Genomic DNA, 12,032 nt, shown 5'->3' with positions numbered 1-12,032 from the left:
GGCCGCGAGTGCGCGCTCGGCGGGATGCTCGGGACGGAGGCCTTCCTGCCCACGGGAGATTGCGGGACCGCGAGGGGACGGAGGGACCTGGGGGCTCGCGGGGACAGGGTCCCAGGCCTGGGCCAGGTGCGTTCATTAGCCGGCGTTTCCAGGCGTTCCTGCAGAGGCCTCCCGCACCCCTCCCCCGCCCTCTGCTGTCCTCCGTCTCCCTGGCGGGTTATCTTAGCGCTCTTCCTTTGCTGCGGGCCCCTGGCTTTATCTGTGCACCTGCTTTGTCTTCAGCCTCCGGAATGTCAGCCCAGGAGGACGGGGCGGGGCCGTCCTTACCTCTGGCTGAGGAGCTCCCCGTCAGGGGGATGCGAAGGGTTGGCATGCCGCAAGCCGAGCTTAGCAGGGGCTTTTATTTTTTTTCCCCCATAACGTTATAGTTTTTTAAACTAGCTGACTTGCTTTGTGAAATTTCCCAATTTACTTCCACTTTGTGGGTTATTTCTTCATCATTAAAAAGTGCAATTGGAGCCACACCCACTCTTTTTCTTTCCTTTTCTTCCTGCTAATTGACGCATCCTTGTCACCTTCCAGTACCTGTGATGTCCCAGTACCTGCGCACAAGGCAGTGCTCAGTCAGACGGTGGGCCTGGCTCCCCTCAAACTCTTATTACTGCTTTCTGGGTGAGAACATTCAAAACCCTCTCTTGTCGCTGTTTTGGAACATCTGACTTATTACTGATAACAATAGTCACCCTACAGTGCGATTCTACCAACTTCGTATTGTTCCTTTCAGCTAAAAAAAAAAAAAAGAAAAACAGTTAGAAAGTTCTCCTGAAGATCCTAAGTGAACTGGCTAGCCCTAGGGCCTAGTGGTTAAGGGGCCACCCACAGGGTTCGAATTCTGGCCTGTGGCTTGAAAAACCATGTGTGTGTGTGTGTGTGTAGGGGGGACACGTGCATGTGTCAGGATCGAGCCATGGAGCAGGGATGGCAGGGTGGCCGCACGTCACTGGGAAGTGCCTTCATGCTCTCTCTCTCTGTCTCTCCACGAGAGATTGTAGGTGAAAATGATGACTGACCACAGAGAATGAACCAGGCTCTGGGGCCTCTGGGGAGAGTGCAGTGAGGTTCCCACTCTGGCCTGTCTGAAACCCTCTCAGATCTAGTTCAATGACATTCCTTTCCCTGGGGGTGAGGAAGCCCCTGTGGTCTTGCCCCACCCTCCCTCCAGGGCAGAGAGAAGGGGGAGGAGGGGACTGGGTGGCTGCAGTTAGTGGTAGGGGCTCTCCTGAAGTGATGGAAGGTCCCCGGTAGGCTCCGTGAGATCAGGAGGGTCATCCCGGGACGTGTGAGCGCAGGGACTCAGGTTCCAGGCCAGCACAGGGAATCCCTGAGAAACAGGAGGACATCCCAGCTGGGTGCGAGGGGGCCTGGTCTGAGGGCAGAGAGGCCAGGTCTGGCTGAGTTTTGCCCACATGGTGGGAGGACAGTTTATGCTTAAACAGAAAATAAGGACCTGCAGAGACCAGCAGATGGCATAATGGTTATATTGCTGGACTCCCACATAGCTGACCACAGTTCGTGTCCAAGACCCAGCAGCTTAAAACTCATGCCAGGCGCATGTGTGTGCGTGTCCGAGATCCTGAGAGGAGAATGGAGGAGAGGGGATTGCGGCGTGGCCATCCCCCTTACGGGGAGATTTCTTGCTTTCTGTCTCCCTGCTTCTTTGGCAAGCACATGTGCGCTATAGCAAAAATCTCTCAAAAAAATAATAAAATTAAGAAGGACCTGCCATCTCTCACCCAGCTCTAGCCTCAAACTGTCAACCCACATCTTCCAAGGGTCCATGCTCACTCCCTGCCAGCAGGACTCCAGTCAGAGGTGCACTGGGCATGTGGCTGAGGGAGCTGCTGCCCTGAGACTGCTCCTTCCCCGCACATTGTGTGGGGAGCAGGGGCACTTGGCCTGCCTCGGGAGACTGCAGGGCTACAGCTGACGGCAGTGCCCCAGGGAGGGCTGGCCCAGCCGCTGCACGGCCGCTTAGTTCCTGTGTGCGTTGTTTCTCTGGCTGTGTGGGAACAGACTGAAGGTGGTCATCTGTGCTTCTGTGTCCCTTCTGAGCCGGCTTAGGTTGCCCCTCACTGCAGGGAGGGCTGCTGGCGCACGAAAAGGAGGAAGCAGAAGTCCCATGAAACCTGAGGCTTGCTGCTCTTCCAGGAAGGAGAGCTGGGAGGTTCCCATGGCGACGGAGATCCCTCTGAGCCAATGGGCAGCAAGCAGTGAGGACAGCGGGCTCTCTCCCAATACCTCTGCAGAAGACCTCAGTGGCCCTGACAGGGCCTGGACTGACGGGGAGGGAGCCCCCAAATGGGTAGGACGAGTTCCCACCAGCCTAGCAGAACCGGGTGTCAGTTACGTAAGACTGGATTTAAAAAACAGAAGACATGGTTCCATTCTTGTGCACTCAAGTGTGTCATGGCAAATCAGCTCCCCTGTGTGACAACTGATGCTAAATTGTGGCGAGCACACCGCGTGGGGAGTCGTGCTGCCCTGGGAGCATGTGAGTGGGGGTGGACCCGGGTGGGAGGTCAGAGGGGCTCTGCTGGTGCCTCCGGACCCAGCCCCTGCTCAGGCCGTGCAGGGCTTTGAGGCCCGTGTTCATGTCATGGGCACGCTGGTACGCCTGCCTGGCCGAGCTCCCACGTGGTCAGGGTTCTCACGCTGGAAGGCAGGAGATGTGGCTGGAGGGGTGGGCAGGACCTCGCCGTGCAGCTCCGACAACGGGAACCATGTGCCGGCATCGTCCATCACACGGGCCCCGGTCTGGATGGGGGTGAGGGTGGTCGTGCGGAGGCAGCAGCCTTGGGTCAGCATATTTCCTGAGCAGGATGGGGCCAGCTCTATGCCTTGGGGACAGCCAGCCCCATCCCAGACTGACCTACGGTTAGAGTCCTGGTCCTGGCGGCTTGCCAGACACACCAGGCACATGTGCGTGTATACCCCGGGTCCCCAAAGGATGGAGAGATGGAGAAAAAGGGGTTGCAGTGTGGCCATGCCCTCTCGGGGGTGCTGTGTCCTCCCCATCCTCTCCCTGTCTCTGGTGAGTGTACACACTCTTTAGCAAAAATAAAGAAATTCCGTAAGTAAGCAGGGCTTGGAGGTCGAATGTGGGGAGTGAGGGCGAGGAGACCCGTGGCTCCCTTCGGTGTGGAGGAGTGGTAGGAAAGCCAGGGCCTCCGGTGCACAGCGGGCTTTGCGGTAAGCCTGCGCATCTGCTAACCTCGGTTTTCTCCTTTTTATAGATGTAGGCAATAGACTAGAAGAACATCGGTCAGGGGGACCTAAAGGACCACCCCGAGTCAGTGCCCTCCCGTCCAGGCCCCCCAGTGGGTGTAAGCAGCGGTGGAACATGTGGGGAGACTCTGAAGGGTCACCCGAGTCAGTGCCCTCCTGTTGGGCCCCCCAGCGGGTGTAAGCAGTGGTGGAACATGTGGTGGGGAGACTCTGAAGGGTCCCCTGAGTCAGTGCCTTCCTGTTGGGCCCCCCAGCGGGTGTAAGCAGCGGTGGAACATGTGGTGGGGAGACTCTGAAGGGTCCCCCGAGTCAGTGTCCTCCTGTCCGGGCCCCCCAGCGAGTGTAAGCAGCGTGTGAACGGCAGCACGGCCCCTCCGTTATCACTGTGTGCTGGCTGGGAGCGTTTTCAATATTCCGATCAGATACCAGCTCCCAGCCCCGTCTCCTAAGTGCTATAAATATTAGAAACTCACATCAGAGGGCTTGCCCATTAGCATAAAACACTTGAGAAATAGTTAGTGGTGTGGAACGTGCGTGGCTTGCTGGGAAGACGAGTAAGCGGTCGGGAAGCCACGTGTGCAGAGGCTCCCCCAGGCTGACACTTCTGTCCTCCCGGCTTCATGGGACCCCATCTTCCGCCCAACTAGCAGGCTGGCGGGACCAGCTGGCAGTGTGATCTGGTGTCGCTGTGCCGTTCCAGGTGAGGTGCTCTGAGACCCAGAGGGCAGGGCAGCAGCCTGGAGCCCAGGCGCACTGGCCCGTGACTGCGGGCTGGACTGACTGACCGGGTTTCCACTGCAGAGCATTGGATAAGGTGGGGGGTATCTTTGGGTCCCACCCAGCTCGGAGCCCTCGAACCAGAAGAACCCCGAGACCCTCCACGAACCAGGCACACTGGTCTGGGGCAGCTCCTCACTGTGGCGTCCAGAATTAAAGGCAGTTCCCGTAAGTGACAGGACAGGGCCCGCAGCCTGGAGCAGTCTCCCTCCCCGGCAGGAGTTGCACCAGGAGTGGGTGTAAACGCACACAGCGGTGGTGGAGCGAGGTTACTGGGTGCTGCCTCCTGCTAGGCTGAAACGGGGCTGGTCCTCGGAAACCCGCCGTAATCTGGTCAGTGCCCGGCGGGAACCGGGTCAGTCAAGCCCTGACACAGGCGGCCAGGAGTAACTGTGGGGAGCACAGCCCCGCGCCTCACTTCACGCCCTGTGGGGACTGCTTCTGCACTGCAGGCTGTCTGGCCCGCCAGCCCCGACCACCGACCACCAACCAACCACCGAGCCAAGCCTACCTACTGCGACACCAGGCTGGTGGAGGGGACCACAGCTCTACTGCCCTGGGGGGACAGGGAGGGAGCAGCCTCTGCTGTGGGCCGCCTCTGCGGAATTCCAATCCTGTGACTTTAAGGGGAAAATGAAGAGAATGAAGAGCAGGGGTCAGGCTCCTCAGCAGCTCCGAGATGGCCCTGGGCTGACCTGTGATCTATAGCTACGGGCAGCATCCCTTATGGCCCACGTGGTTTCAGTCCCAGCCCCAGTGGCTTGAAAAACGTGTGTGCGTGTGCGTGTGTACACGCATGTACGTCTTCCAGGCCCTGGCAGGCTGGAGAAGTGGAGAAGCAATTGTAGCGTGACCATTCCTCACCGAGGGTGCTTTCTCCCTCCCTACCTCCCTCTCCGGCAAGCTCATGTTCCCTCTGGTAATTAAAAATTTTAAATTTAAAAATAGCATAATCCCTACAGCTTCGAAACTAATTTCTTTTATTTTCTTGAGAGATTCTTGCCATAGGGCACGGTGCTTGCAGGAGAGACAAAAAGAAAGTTGAGAAATCACCCGAGGGGGATGGCCATGCTGCAATCCCTTCTCCTCCTTTCTCCTCTCGGGATTGTGGGCACGCAGGTACATGTACCCAGAGTGAGTTTCAAGCCACCGGGTCTGGGACTTGAACGGTGTCAACTCTGTGGGAGTCCAGCACCTCAACCACCACGCCACTTGCTGGTCCCTGAAACCAATGTTTATAACAAAAGAAAGTCAGAGAAGAAAGGAAGTTTTAAGTACTTTCTGAAAGTACATCAAAGTACCACAGGCATCTTTACATCGATTGTTTTAAAAAAATAATTATTTAATTTTATTTATTATTATTACTTTTCGAGTTTGCTATAGGGCATGTGCATTCACCAGAGAGAGAGAGAGAGAGAGAGAGTGAGAAAGCAGAAATCCAGGCTGGGGACTCGAACCACAGTACTCACACCACCACCGACCCCGTGGGAATCTAGCACCTTAACCTTCACGTCCCCTGCTGGCCCTACATCAAGAGTTTTCAGAGCACGGAAGGAGAAAGGGGTGACAGACTTGTCTGTGGTGGTTTTGCTCACTCCGAGCTGGGGCATACAGTACTTTCCCACAGTCCCCTGGGGGTGGCCCGGCAGAGCCCAGGCCTCAGCCTCAAGCCTCTCTTGGCCATTCCAATTTCAGTGGGCCTCCCGTTCCAGCCCCTTAGGCAGGACTGCGCCTTCAGGTCGGCTCCTGTTCATTCTTAATTTGAGGATTCCAGTTTTTTCATGGGCAGGGGAACAGAGAGGGCCAGGCCTTTCCGCGGGCCCCTGCTTGGCTTCGCCCCGAAGGTATTACTGTCAGCTCATTTCTGGGGAAGTCTCTGAGCCTGCCCTAGGCACGCTGTCAGACATCTGCTGTTTGACGGGGCTGCAGACCTGGCGCATCGCCCCCAGAGCTCCTCGGGGAGTGTTATGAAAGTAAGGAAGAGCTAAGGGTCTGGGCTTCCTCCGGGAGGAGGAGCAGGCCAGTCCACGCCAGGAGGTGGCGTTGCGATTGCTGCGCGCACTGTCCCGGAGACGGCCGGGCTCTGCGGGCGGGTTACTGCCCTCCTGTAACCGGGCACGCAGTGCTGGGGGAGCAGACTGGAGCCGGCCCTTATGCACAGGTGGGAGAGAGGACAGGACGAAGGCAGAGTCGTCTGCATGGGCGCAGCACTTCCCTTCATGCCCGCTCCTCCCTGCTGCCCTCGCTCCGAAACCTGGTGGCCCAGATTCACAGCAGAGCTGGAGGGAAGTTTGCAAACGTTTTGTCATGATAGGAGTCGAGGGAAATCGTGGTTGTACTTTTAGTCAAGGGGAGAGGCTGTTTTATCGCCCCCTGCAGTGCAGGTGTTGAGTCCATGAGTCCCTGGAGGTTTTCATTCCCGGGTCTCGGGAAGACGCAGCCACATGGCCGCAGTGCTTGCCTGGCAGCGCCCAGGAAGCCTGGTCCTTTGCAGGAGGCTCTTCTTCCAGCCCCAGGGGCAGACCTGAGCAGGTCCCCACAAGTACCTAGTTACAGAAGGGTCAATGAGGGGGGGTGAGGGCGAACCCATTCAAGGGAGCAGACCGAGCGTCAGGGGGTCTGTGAGCGCTGCCTGGAGAAACACCCCTTGGCAGGCGCCCCCACCGCCCTCCCCGCACCCCAGCACACGTCAATCACTTCTGTCTCCACGGACTTGGCCACTGGGACCTTCCGCACAAATGCAGCCGCCTGTGGGGTCCGCTGGGAGGACTCGGTGCAGGGCGGCAGCACCGCGCTCCCCCGAGGCTGGCAGGGCCCCAGCTTACAGACATGGTCCTTGCCTGTTCCCTCGCCAGCTGACCCCTGGGCCTCTGGGTGGTTTCACTCTTGGGCTGTGATGACTTTCAGGGCCGGCCTCGACATTTGCATTTGGGAAATCACTTTTGCAGGGGAGCCTTGAGGATTAGCAAGGTGCAGAGGGACCCAAGGTGCAGAGGGACCCAGGGACCTAGGCAGGAAGGAGCCTGTGGGACTGAACAGGGCAGTGACTGACGTGCTCTGAGTGGCCGGGAGCCAGGTGGAGCCCACTTGTCACTGTCACCAGAGGGTTACTGGGGTTGGAGGTTGAGAGAGGGCGGCTTTCTCTCAGGGCAGAAGAGAGCCGCCAGATTTGAAGACTCTCAGGAAGGACCCTGTGATAAGTGGCAGGGGAGAGAGGGGAAGCCAGGAGGCCTTCCAGGTTCTGGCCACTGAAGGGGGACACCCCCGCTTGTGAAGTGCTGGATGCTTGGGCACGGCCGGAGAGTCTCGGCATGGACATCCCACCCCACCACAGATTGTGTTGAACCACAAAGGGGCAGCGGGGAACCAGGCAGCTCTGCAAGGCCTGGGCTGGACCTTTGTCCCTGAGGGAGGAGGAAGAGCTTCTTCACGCTGGGGCCCAGGGCGAGGGCGAGCCCTGGGGGAGAACGTGGCCAGGAAGGAGCAGGCGGCGAGGTCGGTGGTGGGGTCCCAGGACATCTGCCGCGTAGGCCGAGGGAGAGGAGCTCCCAGCCAGAGGCTCGGAGCGATGCAGCGTGTCCAGCGTGCGGTCCTGAGTTAGGGGACAGTGGGGGTCAGTACTTAGGTCAGTGGGGTTGTCCACAGGGCTGTGGGGGTGGGACGCCCAGGAGGAAGCCAGGGTGAGACAAGGAGCTGGGACACTCCCCGCTTCGCCCTCCTCCCGTCCAGGGCCTGGCCACTCCGCAAGCCCCTCGTCCATTTTTCCTTGTCACCCGCTCTCTTGGCACCTGTGTGTGCTCATTCCTGGGGCCAGGGACTTACGGAACTTCGGTCAGTGACTGGGATCCGCCCCACCCCTTTGGTGGCTGGTCAGGCTTGTGTTTGAGATTTACGTTGCCAGGAGCCATCAGAGGCGGTGAGAAAGACAGGAGATGTGTTGGAATGATTTTTTTTCCAGACAGAATGAAAAGGCCGTGAAGTATTTTTTAAAGCAGTGATAATGGGTGACCTTGGAAGTCTTCTCTTTCTGATTTTAGTGTCACCTGCCACCAAAGGCACATGTGCTCACTGGAGAGAGAAGCAGAGAAGAGGGAAGGCCCCAGGGGTGACGGCCACACCGCAGGCCCTTCTCTGGGATTGTGGACACACAGGCATGCACATGTGCACAGCGGATTTTTCAGGCCTCTGGGCCTAGTGTTTGAACCTGGAGTTGGCCATGCGGATCCAGTGCCTTCACCACGCCACCTGCTGGCCTTGAAGCCTTTTTTCTTTTTAAGTTCATCCACTCATTCCTTCATTCATTCCATGAGTGAGAGAAAAAGAGAGAGGGAAGGACAGCAGCCCCAGCAGGGCCTCCATCCTGCGACGCAGCCCGGGTCAGCCAGCCCCAGATCGTGGGCGTGTGCCCTGCGTGTGCAGGTCTCAGACGGGAGCCGCCCCACCCATGTGGGTGCACGTTGTAGGGTGCCGTGTCCCCACTGCGTGTCGCTGGGCTCCTTGACATCTTCTTGAGAACTGGGTAACAGGCTCGGAGGAGCCTGCGGGTACCGCTCACAGTTAAGGGGCAGGAGAAGTGGGTGAAGGAGGTAGAGGAGGGGGTTCTGGGTCTGCAGGTCTCCCTGGCACAGCAGTGCACACCTCGTGTGAGCCTCGTGGCCCAGGGCTGTGGGCCAGGTGGACCCGGCCTTCCTTCCCTGGCCGGGCCCAGCCCTGTCCCAGCTGTTGGGGTGGCAGGGTGAGCGACTGTTGTCAGTATCAGCAGGCGCTTCCTGTGTCTTAGGACAAATCGCCTCTTTTAGAATTGATTTAAAATCTAAAAAAAAAAAAATTAAAATCTTAATCACAGCAGGAACCTGTGGCATATTAATGACACGCCCCCTTTCCTCTCTTGGCTGTTTTGTTTTGTTTCGATGAAGGGACCACCTGGAAACTGCAGGACACGTGTGCATCCTGAAAGATGCCTTTGACTTTGAAAGCCCGTCGGAAATCGCAAGCCTCTTGAGGGCTGACGAGTTCGAGGCAGCGCTGGCCCTTCACCTCTACCGGGGAGGCCGACTTCTGCAAGGTAACCCACTTCCTCTCCCGAGCACACTGGGGCCGAGTGTCAGCCACTTCTGGCGTCGGTAACACGTGAGACAGCACCTTCTGTTATCGGCTCAGGAGTGGGAAGAACACGGCAGTCTCTTTTGTTTTTCTACTAATTTTCTAAAGTGGTAGAACTATACCGATTGAGAATGCATATATATTGAAGCTTGTTTTTCTTACTATATGAAGAGTATTGTCCTGATGTTTTTCAGAGTGTGTTTTGAATTTCAAAGTGTAATTTTTGAAAGTTAAAAATAGGATCCTTGGGGCCGGCAGGTAGTGTGGCGTGTACGGTGCTAGACTCACATAACCAACCACGGTTCGAGTCCCAGACCTGGCAGCTTGCTTTCTCACTCTCTCTCTCTGTCTGGTGAGCATGCATGCCTTGTAGCAAATTGAAAAATAATAGTGGTAAATAAAATTAAATAATTACTTTAAAAATAGAATTATTTTACAGTGTAGAAGGAGCAATTATGAAGGATTTTATTCCATCCGTGAGTGCGTGTGGACACTCTGAAGATGCTAAAGCTGAGTGAGTCTGAGCAGGTGCGGCCGCACAGGCGAGGTGCTGAGGCATACGAGCGTGGGCTCACTAGGTTAGTGCAAAGCCGACTGGCATGGAACCGGGACATGGACCTGAGTTGGGGGCAGGAACACAAGCTACCCGTTACTTCGTGCACCCCGGTGGGGTACGAGTTCTTCATCAGCAACGAGCACTGACGTCAAACCCCAGTGCATGTTCTTAGAAAAGGAACGAAGCCTTGAGACCGCCCGACGCCGCCTCCCAGGACTTCGGCTTGCTTTCTCACTCTCTCTCTCTGTCTGGTGAGCATGCATGCCTTGTAGCAAATTGAAAAATAATAGTGGTAAATAAAATTAAATAATTACTTTAAAAATAGAATTATTTTACAGTGTAGAAGGAGCAATTATGAAGGATTTTATTCCATCCGTGAGTGCGTGTGGACACTCTGAAGATGCTAAAGCTGAGTGAGTCTGAGCAGGTGCGGCCGCACAGGCGAGGTGCTGAGGCATACGAGCGTGGGCTCACTAGGTTAGTGCAAAGCCGACTGGCATGGAACCGGGACATGGACCTGAGTTGGGGGCAGGAACACAAGCTACCCGTTACTTCGTGCACCCCGGTGGGGTACGAGTTCTTCATCAGCAACGAGCACTGACGTCAAACCCCAGTGCATGTTCTTAGAAAAGGAACGAAGCCTTGAGACCGCCCGACGCCGCCTCCCAGGACTTCGCCATCAGAGGGGGGCGCGTCGGGGTGTTTGTGGCCTTGAGAAGTGAGCTGCTTCTCCAGCGCGTTGGTGGCACAGTAGTGGCGTCATCCGTGCCACGACACGCCAAGGGAGAGCTTGGGGTTTAAGATCCAGATCATCCACAGCCGTCCTCACACCTCAGACCCGGTTTCAGTCAGCAGAGAGTGTCGGGTTTCTGGGCTTTTCAGCAGTTCCACTGCCGAGGGCGACTTCCACTGCTCCGGCCATACGGAAGCACAGAGCTTCGAGCTCGGGCTCCGGCTGCGGCTGCGGCCCTGCCTCCTGCAGTGGAAGGGCCCTCTGCGATGCCCCCTCCTGCGGTGGCCACGTCCTTGTCTAAGGCGGCACACACACGGTAAGACATCCCCCACGCAGAGGGAAACAGCTGAAGACACGACAGGGACCTCCTGTGTGAGGGGTCTTCAAGGGCCCACGAGAAGCCCCCGAAGGGAAAGCAGCGCGGGGTTCCCTCTACCTCTCGCCAGCGTTAACTTGTACTTCAATTCCGTTTTGTCACAGACTTTATGAAGTGCCCGTGTATGTACGCAGCATCGTGCCTCTCCGCCTTGTACAACATCTGGACCTTCTGCACGGCCGCGCTTACTCTGTCCCCACGGGGTGGGTTCCGAGACCCCCGTGGGGCTGGAGACTCAGCCCCGAGCCCTTGACGTGGCACTTTCCCCGCGCAGCACACGTGTGCCGCAGTGACGGGGGGCACGGGAAGACAGGGGCAGCGGCCGGGGTGGACAGCACAGGGCCAGCTCCATGCCACACTGTGATGTGCTACCCGAGGGACGTCGTGGCTTTAATCCCGGCCCGGGCAGCCTGAGATGCGGGCACGCCGTCAGTGCCCCTCGGCAGCCGGTGAGGGAGGGTGAGCGCGGCTGCACCGTGCCAGGCCCGTGCAACAGCTACGATAGCGTGCCCTAGAGGAGCGACCAGGACGGGCACCTTAGTCTCTCAGCACCTTACCTCCCGCCCCGAGGAGAGTGTGGTCGCTTCTCCTTGTCCGTCTACGCCAGACTGAAACTCCACTTCGTAGACGGTTAGGCTTCTTCAGCTTTTCCTAATGAACGTCTCTGTGTAGACACCTCAGCCTATGAACCTGGGGGAATCGTTCTGTAGAGACAGAGTTTCGGCAAGTCTTGTCCCGAGAGCTATTCTCAGCGGACTGAGCCTGTGTCATCCAATCCTGGAAAGTGTGTCAGAACACGGGTGGAGACTAAGGGTGAGTCAGGCGTGAAAGCCGTGAGCGCTCACCCTGCCTCCAGGGCGCAGGTAAAGCTCCCACTCCCGTGGGCCAGCACGGTCCCGTAAGGGGTCGTGCTGACTGAAGTTCTCGTGTGCACTCGCGGGGCCTCACACTCCGCCAGCCGGGAGCCCCGGCACGTCCGGAGTGGTGGGTCGTGCATGGCATGTTGGTGCTTCAGTCCACGACAGCCGAGACGTCCTAGAGGCAGGCCCAGCGGGCAGCACGGCGGGTGTGCTGTGCTCTGTGGGCCGGGTTCACATGGCAGTCCTGAGTTGGCCCTCGAGGTCTCCCTGCACACGCCAGTGCACACGCAGCTGGGGTGGATCGTGGCGTGGAGTCACTATTGGGGATGCGTCTCTCTCTCC

General features: G+C 57.7%; 1 protein-coding gene across 1 annotated transcript in view; it reads left to right on the top strand.

Annotated features, from left to right (window-relative positions):
- GLT1D1 (glycosyltransferase 1 domain containing 1) overlaps window positions 1-12,032 on the top strand; it is a gene marked incomplete at its 5' end in the record, with an annotated part of 76,286 nt that overhangs the window by 11,998 nt on the left and 52,256 nt on the right. The window contains 1 exon segment of the mRNA XM_027771411.1: window positions 8,979-9,127.

The sequence above is a fragment of the Tupaia chinensis genome, unplaced genomic scaffold, assembly GCF_000334495.1.
Source record: "Tupaia chinensis unplaced genomic scaffold, TupChi_1.0 Scaffold000211_1, whole genome shotgun sequence".
Lineage (NCBI taxonomy): Eukaryota > Metazoa > Chordata > Mammalia > Scandentia > Tupaiidae > Tupaia > Tupaia belangeri.
The sequence above is the reverse complement of the archived record's forward strand: the minus strand, read 5'-3'. Positions and strand labels throughout refer to the sequence as shown.